Genomic DNA, 25,714 nt, shown 5'->3' on the forward strand with positions numbered 1-25,714 from the left:
ACGACACATTTATGAGTAATGCGATCTAACCCAAAAACGTTTATTATGAATAATATTGGTCGTGAAAGCCTACGGCCTTTCTGGCCGTGATTTTTATTTCAGCAGCATTGGTTCAACACGAGCAAACGTCAGAATGGTTTTCAGCTCTGCAAAGCTCATGATGACTTTTTGTGAAGTATTCCACAGTTTTGCATAGAACTAGGACCTGTAACTAACAGAGAGCATCCTTGCCTGCAAATATCTGGCAGTTCACCAGCGTCGGTTTGAGACACTGAATGCTCAAACGAACGCAAATGTGGTAATGATTATTTTGTGTTATCTCCATATATATAAAAGTTGTGAATATGTGTGCCTGTTCAAAATGTTTAGCATACTTCCCGACATGCAACAAACTTGAAATTTGCCATGTGGGTACTTTCCAGACTCTACACCATGCAAAAGTTATGAAAACACACTTTTTTGTGTATGGGGGGGGGAGCTCAATAATGCATTTATTTTTTGTACGGCAAGTGAGCTGTGACGTCAAATCTGTCACGTGACCCGCACATGTGGAAGCGTAATGCATTGTGTAGTGGTTAGCGCGCTGCGCTGCGAATCCGGCCACCCGAGTTCGATTCCCGCTCACGGCCACTACCAGTGACGATTAGTTTAACCGGTCCTGGGCCTCCCCTACGTCGACTCAGCCTCAAAACGAGTAACTGCTGTGGTGTGTAAACATCGCCACTGGGGAGACAAAGGCGGCCGGGCGTGGTGGATCCAAGTCCCAGGAGAAGCTGGGTAGTACAGCTAGTGTATTCATACTCTTTGGTTCTATTGGGTAAAGTCACGTAGGTGAAAATAAAATAACAAAAAATCACGACGTTTTGGCCACAACACAAGCGGCCTTCATCAGGTGAAGGGACGAGACTGTCTGGAGGACAGCGCTGGAGTGGAAGAAGCCACGCTTAGATCACGACCTTTAAGCTGTGTGACAAGAAAAACACCAAGCACCTTGACAAAGGAATTAGCATAGAATTCAGCATGGAAATAGCTGAGTGATTAGCTTGTAACTGGTCACAGAAATAGCTATGTTAAAGATAGAGCATATACATTCACCGAGGCACCTAGTACTCATCAAACAGGAGAATTTAGCGAAACACAACCACGCTCAGACAGCGGACCTTTAAACTGTGTGCGAGCAAACTAGGTGTTCTGACAAAAAAAATAGCATAAAAATTAGCATTTGATTGGCGGATTTTAGGAAAGAGGTGGTGTACGTGCCGATGGACTTGCCGTTTGGCGCGGGGGGGAAAGGGGGGAGGGGGAGTTTACCTATTGATGGTGTGAAAAGGGAATTTATAGCTGCGAAAGTTTGGGGTACCACTACTTGAAAAATATACTGTACCATTGAAATTAGTTTAATGTTTAGTTCAATTTAGAACATCTTTCCAATGGTTGCTTAATTTGAAACCATTCTCTCGGTTGAAATTGTGTCTGTGTTTGTAGATCTGAATTGCTTCATGAACAAATCTCTGATAAAAGCCCGTGGGTTTGCAAAGAACCTTGGTATCGGAGAAAATTATATCGTGATCCCCCACAGCGTTGTAACAGTGATCAGCCACGGCAGAAGAATTCGTTTTGCCGTGTTTCAAATCTGATTTGTGCTCGCGAATTCGGTCAGAGACATGTCGCTTTGTCTCACCGATATAGCAATTACCGCAGGTACAACTCAATTTGTAAACCCCGGGGTACGGTAAATCAGGAATGACATCCTTCACGGATGGGATCAGATCACGAATTTTGTGTACTGTATTGAACCGGACCTGGATCTTGTGTTTGTTTAGAATTTTGGAAATCTTTTTAGTAACGCCTGCTATATATGGAAGTGTGATGGTTTTGACCGGAGTATCAAGTGGTTGTTTCTGTATGGAGGGAGAGACAGCTTGGCGGATGGTACGGTTAGAGTAACCATTCCTTTTGAGGGCCAGGTGTACATGTTTTAATTCACTGGTCAGGTGGTGTTGGTCCGAAATGCAATGAGCCCTATGGTATAAAGTTTTGATGAGATAATTATTTTGGGCTGGGTGGTGGTGGGAATCAGGTTTCAAGTAGGAATCTGTGTGGGTGGGTTTCCTGTAGACAGAATGCCCCAATGAGCCATCAGGTCTCCTCTCAAACATAACATCTAAGAATGATAGCTTGCCATCTTTCTCCACGGCAAGTCCATCGGCACGTATACCACCTCTTTCCTAAAATCCGCCAATCAAATGCTAATTTTTATGCTAATTTTTTTTGTCAGAACACCTTGTTTGCTCGCACACAGTTTAAAGGTCCGCTGTCTGAGCGTGGTTGTGTTTCGCTAAATTCTCCTGTTTGATGAGTACTAGGTGCCTCGGTGAATGTATATGCTCTAACTTTAACATAGCTATTTCTGTGACCAGTTACAAGCTAATCACTCAGATATTTCAATGCTAACTTCTATGCTAATTCCTTTGTCAAGGGGTACCTCTGCGGATGTGTATACTTTAACTTAGCTATTTCAATTAGCCATTTGAATGCTAAATTATATGCTAATTCCTTTGTCAAGGCGCTTGGTGTTTTTCTTCTCACACAGCTTAAAGGTCGTGATCTAAGCGTGGCTTCTTCCACTCCAGCGCTGTCCTCCAGACAGTTTCGTCCCTTCACCTGATGAAGGCCGCTTGTGTTGTGGCCGAAATGTCGTGATATTTTGTTATTTTATTTTCACCTACGTGACTTTACCCAATAGAACCAAAGAGTATGGATCCTAGCAGTCACGAAAGCTTTAAATCTAGAATAGCTAGTGTATTATATGCGCGAGTACTAAAGCTGGAACGATTCGATTACCAAGTCGATTATAACCGATTCCTTGTGTATGGTCAATTACTCAGACCCCTTTAAAATGACAGCCATCCCCACATCTTACTTCCTGTGACGCGGCTGATGTGATCAAGTCCCTCCCATCAGGTGGGACAACCACAGCAAGAAAAAACTTCTGAAGTAGGCGAGAGATCTGCCGTGGCACGAGGTTATATAGGCCTCGGCAGTAGGGGGGAGAGAGAAGGGGGGGGGAAGGAGGCGGGGCAGAAAGTGGACCCCGCAGCAGCACCCGGGTCACTGGAGTAAAGTGGGCCACCACTCATTGATCCGTACATTTAACTCGATGAGTCGATTCGATTCGATTCCGTGCCCCGTTGGGTCCTCCCCACTTTTGTGCTTTTGGGTGTGCTGGGTTTCAACATAATTCCCGATCCATTGTGAATCTTCCCTCCCCCCATTTCAGCAATCCGATCTACATCCGACAGGAGATGATAAACAGCAGGGAGGCGGAGTAAAACCTAATCGCCAGGTAATTGGAAAAGTCGCCCATTGTCTCGCGGATTTGCATGATTGTACGATGGACGGGGCAGAGGAACGTGCTACAGGGACACGCCCTGAGGAATGCAGGCATCGGCCTTTGGATGGAAAACTTTTATTTTTCAGTAATTCAGTGGGCAGTGCTCTCACTGGCAGCTCATTCTCAATTAATGTGGGTGATTCACCACCACGTGTTTGTGCCACATTTTGTATCTGAGTTGAGTCCATTTTTGTTTCCTTTCCTCTTTCTCTACTCCCTCCTGGTATAGCCGGGTGGGGGTATCGAAGGGGGAATGGGCAGATTGTGTTTAACCTTGAGTTTGTCGTGGCATGGGGTGCTGGTATGATTCCGCTCTTGGCTTCCACACCCAGACATTCCAATAATTACCTGTCTTTGTGTGCTGTGGTTGCTTCGGATTGGTGTGCCACTCTCTCGCTGGATTGTCACCTTGCCATCTCTGCGTGTAATTATGTTGGTAGTTCGTGGGTGCTTGCTCCTCTCTGTATTGTGGGGCTTGGTGTGAGGTGCTGTAGCTGCTCACGTGATTTTTACTTCCCTCTAGATGGCGGGGTGCATTATCTCTCTCCCTGTGTTTTGTCCGAATTATGGCTCCTAATTCTATATAGCCATGCCGTGTGAACCCTATTCTGTATGTGGTGTAAGGAGGCCGTCTCTGGGTCCAAAACCATTCCCACAATTTCTGTAATCTCTGGACTCAAGGATTAAAAAAAACAATCTTGAACATTTTGTCACCTTCGTGGTATTGATCAACATCACCTGCGTAATACACCCCTCATTTACGCACTGGGTCATAAATTTGGCAGCATTAAACCCCTCAGTGTTGAATATTCTCCAAACTTCGTAATCACTGTTAGGCTGAGTTTTTTTTAAATAATTCCTAACCTTGTATGGCAGCGACTTTACCCATGGTATAGAATGTTCATGTAACCTTCTTTTTCAGCACTTGTTTTCTCGTCCAACTTCCTCAGACCTCTGATCATTGCCTCCACTTCTACTGTTGTGATATGAGTGTGTATGTCTCTGTTCCAATTGTGTGGATCAAAATAGGGGATTCTGACGAGAGCTTTCTCCGTCAATTTAAGAGTCTTACTACTGAATGAGTATTCGGAAATTTGGTCGTTGTGAGAGGAGTCAGTGTCAGATGAGCTATCACTCAAACTTTGCCGCTGCTTAACATAACTTCTGTAATGTATTTTGCGCCTGTGTTGTGGGTATGAACGTAGAGCGAGACTTCTCTTGGAGGCAATGCGTTTATTACAATAAACGATAACAACACCAATAACCGTAACACGACTGGTGTATGTTAAAAACACTGCTGCAGTCAATCACAGTTGGTTTTGAGTGATTACATTTGGGTGGGGCGGGGAGGGATGGCAAGTGATGGGTGATGGGAGGAGACCAGGGACGCAACGTGACCGTCCATGTACGAGGATAAGAGTTGCCATCTGTGACGTACACAACCTGGGGACACATCATGGGAAGAAGGATCTCTCAAAACCCGAAGAGGGGAGAACTACATGGAAATGCATTGTCTTGAGCAATGAATTAGCACAAGGGGACGAACAGGGGTTGGAGTCATGTTCTTCGAATGGTCGACGTTTATGTAGAACAACAACTATATTGGATTGAGGTGGTTGAGCCAGATCATTGTGTAAGAAGTAGAGTTGGTGCATCGCTGTGATGATGCCTCCGAATTTGTGAATTGGACATTGAGTTTTCATATATTCCATAGTCTATTCAGGCTTGGAGTTAGGGATAGGGCTACAGATTTGCTGCAGAAATATTTTTCAGAGCGTCAGTGTTTGGCACTACATGTAGGGCAGTTCCACATATTAGGCAAACATCACAATTTCAGCATCATCTTAATTTTATATATTTATATGGGATATAATATAGAAGGTAATTATTGCTTTAGAAATGACATTATTCACACAGATGATTTATATCTGAATCTCTTGGTTGAAATACTTTGCCCAAGGTAAGATAACTGTGCGATTATGGTAATGAGTATCCACGTCCGTCTGAGACCGTGGAACTGACCTCCAGCACTGCCGCTCACATCAGGGGACGTAGGAACGACTATGGTTGCTGGCTTCACCGTGGCCAACTAGTTTATTGATGGGCATCTCCTCCTTGCCATCCTCCTAAATTTCCACCACCATCACCACCTCCACAACCTTGTGCTTGTCGCCCCCAACTCAAGCTCAGTGCAAACCCCTTGGAGGGCTGGCATTACCCAAGGGACACAGAACTCTGCCTCACATTTGGTTTCTAGAAGCTCCGCAACAGCCACACTGTGGATGTAGACAGCCCTTAGCGTTATAAATGTGAGCCACTCGCGTGTCCCAAACACTCAAAAGAATTGAGACGAGGCGATAGTATTAGATACAAATATTTATTATTAAAACACGACGCCTTGTAAGGAAGGGGAGGTGCTGGTGGGGGTGGGTGGTGCTGGAAGTGTGGGGGGCTGTGAGATGCTCAGAGGGTGTTCGAGGCCTGCGGGGGCAGGTCTTGGGAGGCTTCTTGAATGCCGGGCTCCAGTGAGCAGCCAGAGATGTCCTCTTCCTCCTCAACCGTGACAAGCTGTGGAAATACTGACCCATTAGACACTACACACAACTCAGTACTTCTACCAGCTCAACTGGGATTACACACAACAATCAGCACCCCCTACTGGCAGACAAATGCCAATTGCACACCAGGTGCTGAGTCACCTTGTGCCCACAGGGACATCTGTCATTGGGGGTGCCCTTTCACACGTGTTGAGATGAGATGTGATGTAAAGCGCTCTGAGATGCCCCGGTGTACAGAAAGGTGCTAAATCATTCTCATCATTATCACTGTGTCCAGCAATAATGAAATTGTCTATAGATAGATAATCTGTATTTGTAAACGGGGACCATGACGGCTTAACGTGATGGTTAGACCAGCTCATCATAATCATAATACACTGAATCGTGTGTGCATGAATCTATTATTTACGTTAAACGCAAATTATATACGTGTGTGTGTGTGCGATGCGCGAGTGCTGTGCACTCACCTCCACCTCGCTCTGCAGACGCTGCTGCTCCGAGTGTTCACTCTGCTCGTTGTCGCGGTAGGGCGCCAGCTCAGCGTGCAGCTCCGCCACTACACGTTGATACCACTGAATCTCTGCCTGCAGAGATTCCAGTTGCCAATTCCTGTCAATGAGCTGCGTGGGCCACGGGCAAATGGCGGCAGAGGGACACAGGAAAGAATTTTAACGACTGCGTGAGGTTATTGCAGAATATACAGGTATAATAACACACACACAACCAGGATCTTCATTTATAATTGAGTAATGTAATGAGCTACGAAGCTCTTTTACACATGTCCATACACCACCTTTGACCAAATAAACCGAAATGCATCCAATCATCTCAGATCTTGGAAGAAAAGCATGGTTGAACCTCAAGTGCTTGGATGGGCAACCACCATCAATACAAACCAAGATAACACCTATAAAAGCATGATGAAGACCGCTTGTGTTGCAATCGAAACGTCGTGGGTTTTTTTATATTATTAAAAAAAAGTACGTGACTTTACCGAAAGAATCAAGAATATGAATTCCTGCAGTCACGAAAGTTTTATGTTAAACATTTTTTAGGAATTAATTAACCCAAAATCTGGATTAAAATAATAGATTAAGATCGCTTCCCAACCAAAAAGAGGGAGGGGATGGAGATGCATGTAGCAGAGGGGAGCAGATGGTCTAGTAGTCGTAGGTACTTCTACTAGAGGTGGGATGGTGGATCGTAACGTGGTACAGTCCCTAAACAGAGAATGCTCAGTAACCTAGTGCGCATCCATTCTGTACAACCATCAGTGTGAAAAATAAGTGTATACATACAGTCCTCGACTTAGGAACACCATACTTACGGAGACCCGACTTACGGATACCCGACTTCCGAATCTGTTTCTATGAAATGTATTAATTTTTGGTTACCATTGACTTTAAAACGCGAACTTGCACTTCCAAACTGAACCACAGAACTATTTTGTTCAGTGCTGCGATCCTCCACGAGATGTCATGAGTCAGCCTCGTGCACGCGCACATGTGCGTATATGTGAAAGTGATTGTGTGGGGAGCGGTAGTGTTGCAATTCACGCGCTGCGCTACAAACCCACCGACCCAAGTTCAATTCCAACTCACGGCCAACACCAGTGACGATTATCTGAACCATTCCTGGGCCTCCCGTAGGTCAACTCGGCCTCAAATGAGCACCTAGCGCGCTGTATAAACATCACCACTCGGGACACAAATGCAGCTGGGTGTGGTGCTGGCACACAACCCCTCGCATGCCGTGCTGGCTTTCATAGGCTATCGCTAACAGCACGTGCCCCAACAGCCTATTAAAGCTACACGGTGGATCTTTGTGCGGATCGGAAGTGTAGCGGTGAGCACGCTTGTGATTTGAAAGCGGTGAGTGAAAATAAAAAAAATATTTTACTACATTTTATGTATTACTTACGATACACTATAATTTTAGTGTTAATGCAAATGTACATGATTTCTTATTTACGAGTTTAACAATGCTTGACTCTTTTGTTGAACCTTAACACATTTTATAACACTGACAATATGGGAATTTAAATATCGCACATTATTGTATTCCGACTTACGAACCGTTCCGACTTATGAATGGGCCTCAGGAACTAAATGCGTTCGTAAGTCGAGGACTGCCATATTATTGATACATTTGTCTATTATACTATGTGTATTATTAGTTGTTTATCATGTAAAATTAGTTTACACTTGAAAAATATTCACCATAAATCCGGTATGTGGGGAACAAATATTGATAGAGTATGTGTAGTGGCATAGCGCTGGCTGCTGGTAAAAAAGGGTAACTGCGGTGTATGGTAGTACCCACGTCAGCAGGCCACGATAGACACGAGAGGGGGACATCTAGGGGAAAGGTCACAGAGGTGGGCCATCGGGAACCCGCTAGTAGGTTCCAGAGAGGGGGCGTGGCCGTGGCGGAGCGAGGCCACGCTGAGAGTATAAGAAGGGCCCCTGTGAGGGACCTTGTGGCTGTTGCTGGAAGTGGGATCCTCGTCGTGCTGTTCGTATATATGAGATAGTCGTCGTCACCATCTCGTCATCGTCGTTGTCGTCTCGTCGCTGTCGTCTTGTCGCCATCGTCGCTGCCGTCTTCACTCGATATTATGCTGCTAGATAGGTGTTCGCTGTCTCCGTTCAGTGCTGTCAGTGTTAGATGGTTAGTGTTTTGTATAGGCAAGCAACGGTAATAGTGTGTACCCACGTAGGGTGTCTGTCTTATCCCAATGGTGCTCGTTCAATAAAAGAAGCGCCTAAAAGTCTTACTGTCTCTGAGTTAGTCACTACACATGTACACATGAAAGTGACTACTGTAGTCAGAGATGCAAACGCTTGGGCGTCATCTGGTGCCTTACTGTCGCCATCCAGCGTAAACTATTTGGGTCTTTATAGTAAAGTTCGTAAATCTCAAGTACGCTATGGCAAGGTACCACAGTACATAACATGTGATTGGCTATCAATGACTTGAGTACGTTAATAGTGAAAGTACGTACAACGGGAGGGCGTAAATAATGGTATTACTGTATATATGTGCGTTTGTGCCATGCCGGACTTCATAGGTGCTCGCTAACAGCACTTGCTCACCTTCGCCTCACTCTGCTGGTGCAGCACTTGCAGATCCTGGAGCTGACAGTGAATGCTCTGCAGGTTTTCTTGGCATGGCGCCAGCTCAGCGTGCAGCTCCGCCACCACACGCTGGTAACCCAAAATCCCCACCTGCAGGGATCCCAGGTGCTCATTCTTTTCGATGAGCTGCATGGGCCACGGACAAACGGCAGCAGAAGGACATGGCTAAGCATTTTAACGACTGCGTGCAGTTGTTAAAGAACATACAAATCCAACAAACACATACAGAACCAGTATCTTTATTTTAAATGAAGGAATCTGATAAGCTATGAAACTCTTTTTCACAGATGTCCATACACCACACCACCTGTGACCAAATGACCCGGAATGCACCCAATATTATGAGATCTTGGAAGAAAAGCAGGGTTGAACTTTGATGGTACTTGGATGGGTGACCACCATCCATACAACCCAAGATAACACCTATGAAAGCCCAGATATATGGATTAATTAACCCAAAAGCTACTTTAAAATGTCCGATTATAATTGCTTCCCAACCAAAAATAGGGAGGGGATGGAGATGCACGTAGCAGAGGGGAGCAGATGTTCTAGTAGTAGTAGGTACTTTTACTAGAGGTGGGATGGTGGATTGTAATGTGGTACAGTCCCTAAACAGAGGATGCTCAGAAACCCAGTGCGCATATACACATCTGTGTGAAAAATAAGTGTATATATAGGCAGTCCTCAACTTACAAACATCTGCACTTACGAACCTGCTTCCATCAAATATATATTTTATAACATTGACTTTAAACGCGAACTCGCACTTGAAAATTGAACCGCGTCACTATTTTGTTCAGTGGAGCAATCCTCCGCGACATGTAATAATTCAGGATGGCGCTTGGAGCAAGTGTTTGCCTATAAGTGTGTGTGTGTGCACGCGCACGTGTCTATGTGTATGAAAGTGAATGTGTGGGGAGCGGTAGTGTAGCGATTAGCCTTCGAAAGCGGCGACCCGAGTTCGATTCCCGTTCATGGCCAACACCAGTGACGATTATGTGAACCGGTCCTGGGCGTCCCCTAGATCGACCCAGCCTCAAATGAGTACCTGGTGCGATGTGTAAACACCACCACTGGAGAGACAAAGGCAGCGAGGCATGGTGCTGGCCAATCACCCCCTTGTGTGCCATGCCGGCCTTCATAGGTGCTGCTCACTAACAGTACTTTCCCCAACAGTCTATTAAGGCTATACGGGGAGTCTTTGTCTGCGACGTGCGAATGCAGTGTACTCACCTCCGCCTCGCTCTGCTGGCGCAGCATGTCCAAATGCTGCAGCTGTGAGCGTGCGATCTGTGCGTTTTCGCGGTACTGCTCCAGCTCTGTGTGCAGCTCGGCCAGCATACGCTGATACCAAAGAATCCCCGCATGCAGGGATCCCAGCTCTTGGCTCCTTTCGAACAGCTGCTTGGGCCACAGGCAGAGGGACAGAGAAAAGCATTTTAACGACTGTGTGCGGTTATTGTAGAACATACAGATGCAACAACAGACACATTTAGAACCAGAATCTTTATTCATATTGGAGGAGTCTGATGAGCTGTGAAAATATTTTTCACAGATGTCCATACACCATGTTTGACCAAATCACCCAGGATGCACCCAATCTTGTCAGACCATCATGCACAAAACCCATGATTACGCCTATAAAAGCCCACATATATGGATTAAGTAACCCAAAATCTGCAGTAAAAGGTCAGATTAAAATCGCTTCCCAAACCAGGACAGGGAGGGCATGGACATGCACGTAGCAGAGGGGAGCAGATGGTCAGACCCTACACAGCCTGACGACTCAAGTGCTGTGTCACGGTCAGACCTGGGCCGTTCCGGGGCCAGGAGAGCCTGGGTTCTCAGCGGCCGTGGGAACGAGGCTGGGAGCATTACCTGACGCAGAGTGTCCTCATTCTCAGCTTGGGACGTGGTCAGCTGATCCTGCAGCGCCGACAGTCCCTGTTGGGGGGTGGAGAGCTCCGGCTGGGCACTGGCGCGCTCCGCCTCACTCGCTGCGAGCTCCTCCTTGCTCGCCTTGAGCTCCTCCCTCAGCCGAGTGATTGTGTCCTCGTCCTCCTGAGCCTTAATACAGGCAACGTTCGTTTTACCATCGTAATCATCACCATCATCATCATGAACAGCCATGATCCGTCCACCGCTGAATGTGCTTTTGTGATACTGCTGGATGAAAGTTTCCCTGAGTCATACCGGTCATGGGAATTAATTGATCATACTTCATCACACTGGTCAGCACGAAGTGGTACACCCAAGACTGGGTCAGATTTCACTGGCCACCAATGCTAGCCATGGTTGGTAATCAAACTCGGACATCTTGGTTCAGAGTGCAGAAGGCTCATCACAGTAAATTAATACGTTGTATATCATCATAAATATTTCGCCGCACAAGGGTCTCCTCCTCTTGTGATCGCTGCCACAAATGTCTTAAAACTCAAACTTTAATTATCTTTATTTTACCAGCTAAGGCCTACTGAACTATATAGCTCTTTTTCAGAAGCGACCTGCCCACAAATGAAAGTTCAACGAAGTGGCTTATCATGTGGAAATGTATTGCAGCTATAGAATCTAAACGCACGTTTCTAAATGTGGAGGAAGAACCGGAGGACCCGGAAAAAAATCCACGTGACCACAGGGAGAACATGCAAACTCCAAATATACAGGTGTCGGGGTTGGGATCAAACCCACAACCTCCTGCATACAGGCGAGGTAGTTAACATCTCGCCACCGTGGCGCCCCTCTTCAGTGCCAATCGCGGCTTCACCACGCGTGCCCTTGCGAGCCGATACCTTCTTGGAGTTGCGCTCGAACTGCTTAAAAGCATCGGTGAGGGTGAGCCGGACCTCCTCCAGCCCTGTCGCCAGCTCGCAGGCCTCTTTTCGATGCGCGTCCTGCTGCTGCGCCTTCTCCATCCCAAGTGCCTGGACGTGCCCCTCCGACTCCTTCAGCTACAGGCACGCACACGTTCCACAATGTTGGATTCATGTCTGGGGAAGTATACTGAATATGGTGTGCAGAATGTGGAAATATTTTCTGGGTTGGAAAAGACCCAGCTGTAATTAAGCCCGGCTTGCAAACAGATAAATAATTACCACTTAAGTCATTTAAACTCTGTGGTTTGCATATAGCTGTGTGTCTGCAAGCCTATATTGTTTCTCTAGCAAATGCAAGCCAATCACATTTTAGAAAAAGTCCTGTAAACTGCAGCTGACTTTATAATTTAATTGTATTTATTCTAACTGAAAGTATTAAAATGTGAGAAAATACATTCGCAACTCTGAATCATGACAAATTATGAGAGGGAGTGAATTAGTTAAAGGGCTAGTCAGGGATTGCCTTGTCTAGTGTAATTACCTCATCCAACATTCACCTATCTGCAGACAAAATTAAGAGCCATGAGGGGAGGACCGATCCTGTGGTCACAATTATACCTTTTGCCATATAGAAATGCATTATCATACTACATTCGAAAAAAAAACATTCTGGCTGTCTGCCTTCCTGGCTGCATCCATATTACTTATATAACCACTTCAGGTTTCAGCCACCTGTGATTAAGCCAGGTTCACATGTGCAGTGAGTTAATGATCTCAGCCTGATCATCAATGACTTCACAGAAAAGCCCATGAAAACAATGTCGGCTTTACACTAAATCGAGCTAAGTTCCAGCTCTGAAAACCAAAGATCAGACTGTTTTGTGATGAACATTACTCATTACTCTCCATAGCAGGGCAGATATCAAAGTATTTCCTCCTATTGTGTGGGTACCAGAGGGCACTTAAATATTTCTCAGAAGTAGTTATGTGATTTATGCTTCTGCAAACCATTCTCTAACATGAAACTTGAATTTGGAGCTTTCGTGACTGCAGGAATTACTACGTGACTTTACCGAAAAAAACAAAGAATAATTCCTGCAGTCACGAAAGCTCCAAATTCAAGTTTCAACCACCTCTTCGGGGAGGTATGAAGTCTGTGTCTTTGTGTTCTCTGCTGGTGTGTCTACCTTTGTGTCTTGACTTAAGTTTGTGTCTCTGTGGTGTCTCTGCCTGTGTTTGTGCCTTGGTGTTACAGTCTCTGCCTGTGTTTGTGCCTTGGTGTTACAGTCTCCGCGCCGCACCTTGCTGCATGCTCCATGCTAATTTGTGTCCCATTGCATCTCAGCCCCACCTTCTCTGTCTATTTAAAACCTTGACACAGATTACTGTGTGCTTGCCTCTCTCCATGTGTCTCTGTGCTAACTCTTTCTGCTTGGATGTCTATATATGTGTATGCGGTCTGTATATATAAATTTCACACTTAACTTGCAATTTAGCAATCTTTGAAATAGCGTAATCAACCAGACCATGCGTTAATTGTGTTTTGACCGACTGTCTGTGTTGCGTTATATGCTTTCCAAATTTTGCTAAACCTTGTTTGATTTAGTGTGCTCCCCCCGTCTATCTCTCTCTGTATCCCCTGTTGTATGTGTGTCTGTATATATATCTGCGGTTATGTGTCTCCTCTCTCTCGTAAATTTAGCTCTTCTGTACCTGATGATGATTGCTTGTGTTGCAATCGAAACGTCGTACACTATTATGTAATTTTATTATTTCTTATTTCTACGTGACTTTACCTAAAAAAACATTCTCTAACATGCGATGGTGCACTGCTCAGGCGATGAGGACAGGCCTCATGCACACACATGGAGGTGGGGGGGGGGGCTGCCGCATAAGGCTCTGGTTACCTGGTGCTGCAGCCCGGAGATCTGGCCGTGCATGCACTCCATCTGGTGAGTGACTATGAGTGACTAATTGACTGTGAGAATGACTGAGTGACTATGAGTGACTATGAGTGACTGAGTGACTGTGTGAGTGACTGTGAGTGACTGTATGTGTGACTGTAATTGACTGTGAGTGACTATGAGTGACTGTGTGAGTGACTGTGTGAGTGAATGAGTGACTGTGTGAGTGACTGAGTGACTAATTGACTGTGAATGACTGTGAATGACTATGAGTGACTGTGTGAGTGACGATGAGTGACTTGTGTGAGCGACCCACCCACTCAATCACCTACTCAATCACCCACTTACTCACCCACTCACTCACCCACTCACTCACTCACCCACTCACCCACACACTCACCCACTCACCCAATCACACACTCACCCACTCACTCACCCACTCACCCACTCACTCACCCACTCACACACTCACTCACTCACCCACTCCCTCACCCACTTTACTCACCCACCCACTCACTCACCCACTCACACACTCACTCACCAACTCACTTACGCACTCACTTACCCACTCACCCACTCACTCACCCACTCACCCATTCACTCACTCACCCACTCACCCACTCACTCACCCACTCACCAATTCACCCACCCACTCACTCACCCACTCACCACGCACTCACCCACTCACTCACCCATTCACTCACCAACTCACTCACCCACTCACTCACCAACCCACCCACTCACTCACCCTATCACTCGCTCACCCACTCACTCACTCACCCATTCACCCATCCACTCACGCACTCACTCACCCACTCACCACCCACTCACTCACCCACCCACTCACTCACCCACGCACTCACTCACCCACTAAATCACCCACTCACTCACCATCTCACTCACCCACTCGCTCACCATCTCACTCACCCACTCACTCACCCTCTCATTCCCCCACTCAATCACCCACTCCCTCGACATCTCACTCACTCACCCACTCACTCACCCACCCCACTCACTCACTCACCCACTCACTCACCATCTCACTCACCCTCTCATTCCCCCACTCAATCACCCACTCCCTCGACATCTCACTCACTCACCCACTCACTCACCCACCCCACTCACTCACTCACCCACTCACTCACCATCTCACTCACCCTCTCATTCACCCACTCACTCACCATCTTACTCACCATCTCCCTCACCCACTCATTCACCATCTCACTCACTCACCATCTCACTCACCCACTCACTCACCATCTCACCCACCCACTGTAGCCTTAACAAACTGTTGTGGCAAGTGGTGTTAGACAGTAACTATGAAGGCCGGCACGGCACTCGTGTGGGTGGGTGGCCAGCACCACGCGTGGACACCTTCCTCACCCCTGTGGGTGACTGTGAGTGACTGTGAGTGACTGTGTGAGTGACTGTGAGTGACTGTGTGAGTGACTGTGAGTGACTGTGTGAGCGACTATGAGTGACTGTGTGAGTGACTGTGTGAGTGACTGTGAGTGACTGTGTGAGTGACTGTGTGAGTGAATGTGTGTGTGACTGTGTGAGTGACTGTGTGAGTGACTGTGAGTGACTGTGTGAGTGACTGTGAGTGGCTGACTGTGTGAGTGACTGTGTGAGTGACTGTGTGAGTGACTGTGAGTGACTGTGTGAGTGACTGTGTGAGTGACTGTGAGTGACTGTGTGAGTGACTGTGTGAGTGACTGTGAGTGACTGTGTGAGTGACTGTGTGAGTGACTGTGAGTGACTGTGTGAGTGACTGTGTGAGTGACTGTGAGTGACTGTGTGAGTGACTGTGTAATTGACTGTGTGAGTGACTGAGTGACTGTGAGTGACTGTGTGAGTGACTGTGTGAGTGACCATGAGTGAATGTGAGTGACTCTGAGTGACTGTGTGAGTGACTATGAGTGACTGTATGTGTGACTGTAATTGACTGTGAGTGACTGTGTAAGTAACTGTGTGAGTGACTGTGACTGTGTGAGTGACTGTGAGTGACTGTGAGTGACTGTGTGAGGGACTGTGACTGTGTGAGTGACTGTGTGACTGTGTGAGTGACTGTGAGTGACTGTGTGACTGTGTAACTGTGTGAGTGACTAAATTTTGATTTAAAGCTTTCGTGACTGCAGTAATTCATATTCTTAGTTTTTTCGGTAAAGTCACGTTGAAGAGAAACAACAAAATAACAAAATATATATAAAACAATAAAAAATTCTCACGACGTTTCGTGTGACTGTCGACTTCGCCCCTCCCCCCTCGGCTCCGCCCATCCCCCTCCCCTTTCCCCGCCCCTCCAAGTGGGCGGGGCCAGCCGCAGTCACGTGGCACCGAGTTCCGGTCACGTGGCGCCGAGTTCCGCTCGCGTGACGTCACTCGGCGTCACGTGACGCGCCACGTGACAGGTGTCGACAGCGAGTGGACGAGGCGCGGAGGAGTTGGTGGTGGTGAGATTCTCGTCTCTTAGACTTGAGCCTTTGGTGGCCTGCGGGGACTTCCTTATTATTCTTCGCCTCTTTCGGGAGAAAAGTCACTTAGCTAGGGAAATAATTATTACATTTTTGTGTTAATTTAAATTATTAGAAAATGTAAAATTTAATCAAATAAAAAAACTATTTTTTTTAAAATAATAAATTTTAAATTAAAGCAACGCAAGCGGCCTTCATCAGGGTCGTGTGTTGCGATCGAAACGTCGTGGAGTGTGTGTGTGTGTCTCTGTGTGTGTGTCTGTGTGTGTGTCTTTGTGTGTGTGTCTCTGTGTGTTACGCAACCGATCTTTTCATCGGTTGCGTAACGCTGTGTGGAAGCTACCTGGTCTGTCGCTCCGCACTAAGCTTCAGGTCTTCTCGGCCACGGTCATTCCCTCCCTTCTCTACGCTTGCGAAACGTGGACCCCCCTAATGGAACATCTTCGCCGGTTAGAAACATTTAGGCTGGCCTGCCTACGATCCATCCTGGGTTTAACCAGACTGGATTGTGTGAGGAGCTCACAAATCCTTGAAAGATCTGGGCAGGGTCCCATCGGTGAGCTCCTCCGGCAGGCAAGGCTGCGATGGCTGGGTCATGTAGCCCGCATGCCCAGCTACCGCATGCCGAAACAGCTTTTGTTTGGCCGGATTGAGGGGGCTAAGCGGGCGCGGCACGGGCTAGAGAAGAGATGGAGTGATGTGGTACAGGAGGACGTGGAGCTGAGTGGACTTGCCGATGACTGGTACCAGCGGTGTCAAGATCGGCCTCTGTGGAGGAGGCTCGTGAAGGATGCTACTGGGCAGTTGGAGGCAGTCGCCCTCCAACAACAACGGAGGGCGGAGGAGCGACGCTCACAACAACGAGCGGAGCGCCGGGTGGCTAAAGCACAGCAGGTTGGCACAGTAGGGGGCACAGGTGGTGCATCAGCCAGTCATCTCAGTCAGTCGACCCGTGGCACCTGGGTCTGCTCCGTGACATCCTGCCAGCGGGCGTTCGACACTTCACGTGGCCTCAGGGTGCACATAGCCTGGCACAAGCGTCGTGGTGACGTCACCGCCACTTAGTGGCGAATGGCGGTTGTTGTTGTGTGTCTGTGTGTCTCTGTGTGTGTGTCTGTGTGTGTGTCTGTGTGTGTGTCTGTGTGTGTGTCTGTGTGTGTCTGTGTGTGTGTCTGTGTGTGTGTCTGTGTGTGTGTGTCTGTGTGTGTGTCTCTGTGTGTGTGTCTGTGTGTGTCTGTGTGTGTGTCTGTGTGTGTCTGTGTGTGTGTGCCTCTGTGTGTCTGTGTGTGTGTCTGTGTGTGTGTGTGTCTGTGTCTGTCTCTGTGTGTGTGTCTGTGTGTGTGTGTGTCTGTGTGTGTGTCTCTGTGTGTGTGTCTGTGTGTGTGTCTCTGTGTGTCTCTGTGTGTGTCTGTGTGTGTCTGTGTGTGTGTCTGTGTGTGTGTCTCTGTGTGTGTCTGTGTGTGTGTCTCTGTGTGTGTGTCTGTGTGTGTGTCTGTGTCTGTCTGTGTGTGTGTGTCTCTGTGTGTGTGTGTCTGTGTCTCTGTGTCTCTGTGTGTATGTGTCTCTGTGTCTGTGTGTCTCTGTGTGTGTGTGTGTCTGTGTGTGTGAGTCTCTGTCTGTGTGTGTGTCTGCTTGTGTGTGTCTCTGTCTGTGTGTCTGTGTGTGTGTATCTGTGTGTGTGTCTGTGTGTCTGTGTGTGTGTGTGTCTCTGTGTGTGTCTGTGTGTCTCTGTGTGTGTCTGTGTGTCTCTGTGTGTGTCTGTGTGTGTCTGTGTGTCTCTGTCTGTGTGTGTGTGTCTGTGTGTGTGTGTCTCTGTGTGTGTCTGTGTGTGTATGTGTGTGTCTGTGTGTGTGTCTGTGTGTCTCTGTGTGTCTGTGTGTGTTTCTGTCTGCGTGTCTCTGTGTGTCTATGTGTGTCTCTGTGTCTGTGTGTCTCTGTGTGTATAGTGTAGTGTATAGTGTAGTGTATAGTGTAGAGTGTATAGTGTAGTGTATAGTGTAGTGTATAGTATAGTGTATAGTGTAGTGTATAGTGTAGTGTATAATGTAGTGTATAGTGTAGTGTATAGTGTAGTGTATAGTGTAGTGTATAGTGTAGTGTATAGTGTAGTGTATAGTGTAGTGTATAGTGTAGTGTACAGTGTAGTTTATAGTGTATAGTGTAGTGTATAGTGTAGTGTATAGTGTAGTGTATAGTGTAGTGTATAGTGTAGTGTGTAGTGTATAGTGTAGTGTATAGTGTAGTGTATAGTGTATAGTGTAGTATATAGTGTAGTGTATAGTGTAGTGTAAAGTGTAGTGTATAGTGTAGTGTATAGTGTAGTGTATAGTGTAGTGTATAGTGTAGTGTATAGTGTAGTGTATAGTGTAGTGTATAGTGCGGTGTATAGTGCAGTGTATAGTGTGTATAGTGTAGTGTATAGTGTAGTGTATAGTGTAGTGTATAGTGTAGTGTATAGTGTAGTGTATAGTATAGTGTAGTGTATAATGTATAGTGTAGTGTATAGTGTAGTGTATAGTGTAGTGTATAGTGTAGTGTATAGGGTAGTGTATAGTGTAGTGTATAGTGTAGTGTATAGTGTAGTGTATAGAGTATAGTGTAGTGTATAGTGCAGTGTAGTGTGTAGTGTATAGTGTAGTGTATAGTGTAGTCTATAGTGTATAGTGTAGTGTATAGTGTATAGTGCAGTGTATAGTGTAGTGTATAGTGTAGTGTATAGTGCATAGTGTAGTGTGTAGTGTATAGTGTAGTGTATAGTGTATAATGTATAGTGTAGTGTATAGTGTAGTGTATAGTTATAGTGTAGTGTATAGTGTAGTGTATAAATGTAGTGTATAGTGTAGTGTATAGTGTAGTGTATAGTGTATAGCTTAGTGTGTAGTGTATAGTGTAGTGTATAGTGTAGTGTGTAGTGTAGTGTATAGTGTAGTGTATAGTGTAGTGTATAGTGTAGTGTATAGTGTATAGTATAGTGTAGTGTATAGTGTAGTGTATAGTGTAGTGTATAGTGTAGTGTATAGTGTAGTGTATAGTGTATGGTGTAGTGTATAGTGTAGTGTATAGTGTATAGTGTAGTGTATAGTGTATAGGGTAGTGTATAGTGTAGTGTATAGTGTAGTATATAGTGTAGTGTATAGTGTAGTGTATAGTTTATAGTGTAGTGTATAGTGTAGTGTATAGGGTAGTGTATAGTGTAGTGTATAGTGTAGTGTATAGTGTAGTGTATAGTGTAGTGTATAGTGTAGTGTTAATGCTCTACGGGGGGAGGGTCATCTTTGTCTTTGTCCACTCAGATACAAATCTCCCCGTCACCTGCAAGAGCATTGTGACGTAGGTGAGGAGGGTCAGGGAGCGGGTCCTGACCAAGGCCACCAGCAACAGCAGCGCCACCACCATCACCATAACCACCATCACCATCACCACCACCACCATCACCACCACCCCCACCATCACCACCACCACCACCCCCACCACCACCACCATCACCACCACCACCATCACCACCACCCCCACCATCACCACCACCCCCACCATCACCATCACCACCCCCACCACCACCACCATCACCACCCCCACCACCACCACCATCACCACCACCATCACCACCACCATCACCACCACCACCACCATCACCACCACCACCACCATCACCACCACCACCATCACCACCACCATCACCACCACCACCACCATCACCACCACCACCATCACCACCACCACCACCATCATCACCATCACCACCATCACCACCACCCCCACTATCACCACCACCACCATCACCACCACCACTATCACCACCATCACCACCACCATCACCACCACCATCACCACCACCACCACCATCACCACCACCATCATCACCCCCACCATCACCACCACCACCACCCCCCCACCACCACCACCACCCCCACCACCCCCACCACCACCATCACCACCCCCACCACCACCACCATCACCACCCCCACCACTACCACCACCATCACCACCATCACCATCACCACCATCACCACCACCATCACCACCACCACCCCCACCACCATCACCCCCACCACCACCACCATCACCACCATCACCACCACCACCATCACCACCACCACCACCCCCACCACCCCCACCACCACCACCATCACCACCACCATCACCACCATCACCACCACCATCACCACCACCACCCCCACTATCACCACCACCACCACCACCAAAGACAAAGATCCCCCGTATAGCCTTAACAGACTGTAGGGGCAAGTGCTGTTAGCGAGCACCTATGAAGGCCGGAACGGTACACGAGGGGGTGGGTGGCCAGCACCACGCACGACCGCCTTTGTCTCCCTAGTGGCAATGTTTACACACCGCACCAGGTACTCATTTGAGGTTGAGTCGACCTATGGGAGGCCCGGGACCGGTTCAGATAATCGTCACTGGTGTTGGCCGTGAGCGGGAATCGAACCCGAGTCGCCAGGTTCATAGCGCAGTGCGCTAACCGCTACACTATCGCTCCCCCCTACCATCACCACCACCACCATCACCACCACCACCATCACCACCACCATCACCACCACCACCACCATCATCACCCCCACCATCACCACCACCACCATCACCACCACCACCATCACCACCCCCACCACCACCCCCACCACTACCACCACCATCACCACCATCACCACCACCATCACCATCACCACCACCATCACCACCACCATCACCAACACCACCACCACCACCCCCACCACCACCATCACCACCACCACCCCCACCACCATCACCACCACCATCACCACCACCACCACCCCCACCACCATCACCACCACCATCACCACCACCCCCACCACCATCACCATCACCACCACCACCATCACCACCATCACCCCCACCACCACCCCCATCACCACCACCATCACCACCACCCCCCCCACCACAACCACCCCCACCACCCCCACCACCACCACTACCACCCCCACCACCCCCCCACCACCACCACCACCACCACCACCCCCACCATCACCACCACCACCACCATTGTGCCAGGAGTTGCTGCTCTAGCCCACGGTGCGTACGCACGCGGGATGTTTGTAGGAACACCGACAGATGGTTCTGTGGGATCTCTGCGAGACGAGACCGAGTGGAGTGGGAACCGATCCGGTGATTGGAGGTGTCCGGCACGTGGCGAATATTTGAATAATGCAAAGCTGCTACTTTTGAAATTGTGTTATTCCCCCGTTCGTCTGCTTCAGTGTCATCTTGTTCTAGGACCTTTCTCCTGCAGGCTCCTCCTCCCCCTCCTCCGGTTCCGCCCACCTCCACCTTTGGAGAGGCGCGTTGAGAGCGCCGGGCCGCGGCCGTGAACGACTCCCCACGTGCGGCGACAGAGCTTTGCCGGTGTTCGTCGGAGCCCCTCGCCGACTTCGCCTGCCCCCCCGGCGGTCCGCTAATGCGCCGCGTGGGGGGATTGTCGCCTCCCCGCGCGCACGGATGCCGATCCCTCCCCGCCGTGAGCGAGGGCGCCCCGCACGCGAGGAGGATGGGCGGCGGCGGCGGCGGCGGCAACGGCGGTGGCAAGGACGGCATCGGCCCGCCCGACCGCGACGTCCGTCGGGGTGACGGTGCGGCGACTCCGACCGCACCCCGCTGACGAAGCGACGGTGGCCGTGGGGATTCCGGGGAGAGGGGTGAGGCGCACGGCCGAGATCTAGCGACAGGCGATCGTCGTTCCCGCTCGGCTTCCACCAAGACCCTGGTACTGGTGAGCTGCGCGTCAACCTCACGGCTCGTGGTCACGTTGGGGGGCTGCACCAGGGGAAGGCGACGACTGGACATGAGTGAAACTATTGGGCATCTGTAAAACTATTGGGCATCTCTAAACCTATTGGGCATCTCTAAAACTATTGGGCATCTGTAAAACTATTGGGCATCTCTAAAACTATTGGGCATCTCTAAAACTATTGGGCATCTGTAAAACTATTGGGCATCTCTAAAACTATTGGGCATCTCTAAAACTATTGGGCATCTGTGAAACTATTGGATATCTGTAAAACTATTGAGCATCTCTGAAACTATTGGATATCTGTAAAACTATTGGGCATCTCTAAAACTATTGGGCATCTCTAAAACTATTGGGCATCTGTAAAACTATTGGGCATCTCTAAAACTATTGGGCATCTGTAAAACTATTGGGCATCTGTGAAACTATTGGATATCTGTAAAACTATTGGGCATCTCTGAAACTATTGGGCACCTCTGAAACTATTGGACATCTCTGAAACTATTGGGCATCTGTAAAACTATTGGGCATCTGTAAAACTATTGGACATTTCTGAAACTATTGGGACATCTGTAAAACTATTGGGCATCTGTAAAACTATTGGGCATCTGTAAAACTATTGGACATCTCTGAAACTATTGGGCATCTGTAAAACTATTGGACATCTCTGAAACTATTGGGCATCTGTAAAACTATTGGGCATCTCTGAAACTATTGGACATCTGTAAAACTATTGAGCATCTCTGAAACTATTGGATATCTGTAAAACTATTGGGCATCTCTAAAACTATTGGGCATCTCTAAAACTATTGGGCATCTGTAAAACTATTGGGCATCTCTAAAACTATTGGGCATCTGTAAAACTATTGGGCATCTGTGAAACTATTGGATATCTGTAAAACTATTGGGCATCTCTGAAACTATTGGGCACCTCTGAAACTATTGGACATCTTTGAAACTATTGGGCATCTGTAAAACTATTGGGCATCTGTAAAACTATTGGACATTTCTGAAACTATTGGGACATCTGTAAAATTATTGGCCATCTGTAAAGCTATTGGGCATCTGTAAAACTATTGGACATCTCTGAAACTATTGGGCATCTGTAAAACTATTGGACATCTCTGAAACTATTGGGCATCTGTAAAACTATTGGGCATCTCTGAAACTATTGGACATCTGTAAAACTATTGGGACATATGTGAACCTATTGGGACATCTGTAAAACTACTGGTACATCTGTGAAACTATTGGGACATCTGTGAAACTATTGGGCATCTCTGAAACTATTGGACATCTGTAAAACTATTGGGACATATGTGAACCTATTGGGACATCTGTAGAACTATTGGGCATCTGTAAAACTATTGGACATCTCTGAAACGATTGGGCATCTCTGAAACTATTGGGCATCTCTGAAACTATTGGACATCTCTGAAACTATTGGACACCTGTTATAATTATTTTACATTTGCGAAAAAGAGCTTCATAGATCATCGTATTCCTCCAGTATAAATAAAGATTCTGATTCTGGCTGCAGTGCCACGGTGCACAGCGATGATTCTACCACAGGCCGTGCCGACGAATGTGGCCTTGGGATAGCTCCCGGTAGAACTTTCAAAGACATCCCAATAGGTTTTGTAGTGAGTCCAACCGAATGGCGAGACGTTGCCTTGGGAGCAACGCTATTCATTAAATCGACGTAACACAACGCCACCCACACTTTGGGTGTTGAGTGCTCACCTGGCCACGCCACGACAGAACTGGACAAGGTTCCCTATCCCCGGCCCGGACTCCATGAGCCGGGTCCTGGACCGCGTGGCTAGAGGCTTCGTTTACCCCACCGTGGATCTTCATCGCCAGCAACACGAAGGACCCCCGAGCCCCTTCACGTGGCCCCCCCCCCGTTACGGTGGCCTGGGGCTGGGCCCGGCTCCGCCCCTCGCCCCGCCCACCTTCCAGACCTCTCCGGCTCTTTCCCAAAGGGCTCCCCGAGAGCTCCTCTAGACCACGTGACTGCCCAGCGGCCCCCCCCCGGTCCACCGGCGGGCCCCCCCCCCCCCGCCCGATATCGTCCGGTCGCGCGTCGGCAGGTCAGCCGGCGTACCGTGCCCCAACGTGACCCTGGCTGGCCGACGCTCAACCCAGGCCCCGCCGGGGCCGGTGGTACTACGATCAGTGAGCGGGGCTGCACGTGATGGCAACACGTTACCCGCCGTGGCTTCGTAAGCCCGGCGCCACGCGGTGACGGTCGCAGTCACCGCAGATTCGCAGATATTCCCAATGGTTTCACGGATGTCCCCTTAGTTTAGTTTCACAGATGTCCAGGCGGTTTCACCGATTTAACACGTAGGCTTTCGTGACCAACATCGTCCACAATATATATATATTTTTTTAATGCGCGTGCTGTGCCAGCCTTCATGGACGCTGCTAGTCGCCAACAGCGCGAGCACCGACAGCCATGCTAACTCTATACGGGGGGGGGATTTTTGTCTTTATCCACAGACGCCAAAGCCTCCTGCCGTGAGCAAGAGCATCTCGGATGTCTGGAGCAGGATGAGGGAGCCAGTTAAAAGGGTAAAAACCTATTCCTGTATCTTGTTACTGGCAAAGGAGGTCCCATAATGTAAATGCTCACCCCGAGCCCTCAATACTCTGATAGTGGCGCTGTTTTTGAGTTGTACGCCTTTTGGCGTCTTCTGGTCCAACACCAATGGAGACTAGGCTCTTAAGAAAAGCCGTCTCGGGTGTGGACCAATCAAATTCAAGGACAGTGCCAATATTATTATCAGAGTTGTCTTTTTTTTTTGCATTTTGACTGCTTGTGTTGTGGTTATTGCAAACATGATGCCTTGAATAAAGGTGTCAGTTTTTGTGCCAGTTAAAAGGGTAAAACCTATTCCTATACGGGGACATCTGTTAAACTCCTGGGACATCTGTGAAACTATTGGGACATCTGTGAAACTATGGGGACATCTGTTAACCTACTGGGATATCTGGAAAACTACTGGGACATCTGTGGAACTATTGGGACATCTGTGAAACTATGGGGACATCTGTTAACCTACTGGGACATCTGTGAAACTACTGGGACATCTGTTAAACTATTGGGACATCTGGTAAACTACTGGGACATCTGTTAGACTATTGGGACATCTGTGAAACTACTGGTACATCTGTGAAACTATTGGGACATCTGTGAAACTATGGGGACATCTGTGAAACTAATGGGACATCTGTGAAACTATGGGGACATCTTTTAACCTACTGGGACATCTGTGAAACTACTGGGACATCTGTTAAACTACTGGGACATCTGTTAAACTATTGGGACATCTGTTAAACTATGGGGACATCTGTTAACCTACTGGGATATCTGTAAAACTACTGGGACATTTGTGAAACTATTGGGACATCTGTGAAACTATGGGGACATCTGTTAACCTACTGGGACATCTGTGAAACTATGGGGACATCTGTGAAACTAATGGGACATCTGTGAAACTATTGGGACATCTGTGAAACTATTGGGACATCTGTGAAACTATGGGGACATCTGTGAAACTAATGGGACATATGTGAAACTATTGGGGCATCTGTGAAACTACTGGGACATGTGTGAAACTACTGGGACATCTGTAAAACTACTGGGACATCTGTTAAACTATTGGGA

At 47.8% G+C, this 25,714-nt stretch overlaps 1 long non-coding RNA gene across 1 annotated transcript; it reads right to left on the reverse strand.

Moving 5' to 3' along the window:
* Window positions 1-5,757: 5,757 nt before the first annotated feature.
* LOC142923339 (uncharacterized) lies at window positions 5,758-6,568 on the reverse strand. The gene is made up of 2 exons (XR_012940687.1): window positions 6,420-6,568; window positions 5,758-5,962 (listed from the first exon to the last, which is right to left on the reverse strand). It is a non-coding gene; the product is annotated as an uncharacterized LOC142923339 (long non-coding RNA).
* Window positions 6,569-25,714: the final 19,146 nt, after the last annotated feature.

This window comes from Petromyzon marinus, unplaced genomic scaffold (assembly GCF_048934315.1).
Source record: "Petromyzon marinus isolate PM22_M1 ecotype Great Lakes invasive population unplaced genomic scaffold, UKy_Petmar_22M1.pri1.0 PM_Scaffold_43, whole genome shotgun sequence".
Lineage (NCBI taxonomy): Eukaryota > Metazoa > Chordata > Hyperoartia > Petromyzontiformes > Petromyzontidae > Petromyzon > Petromyzon marinus.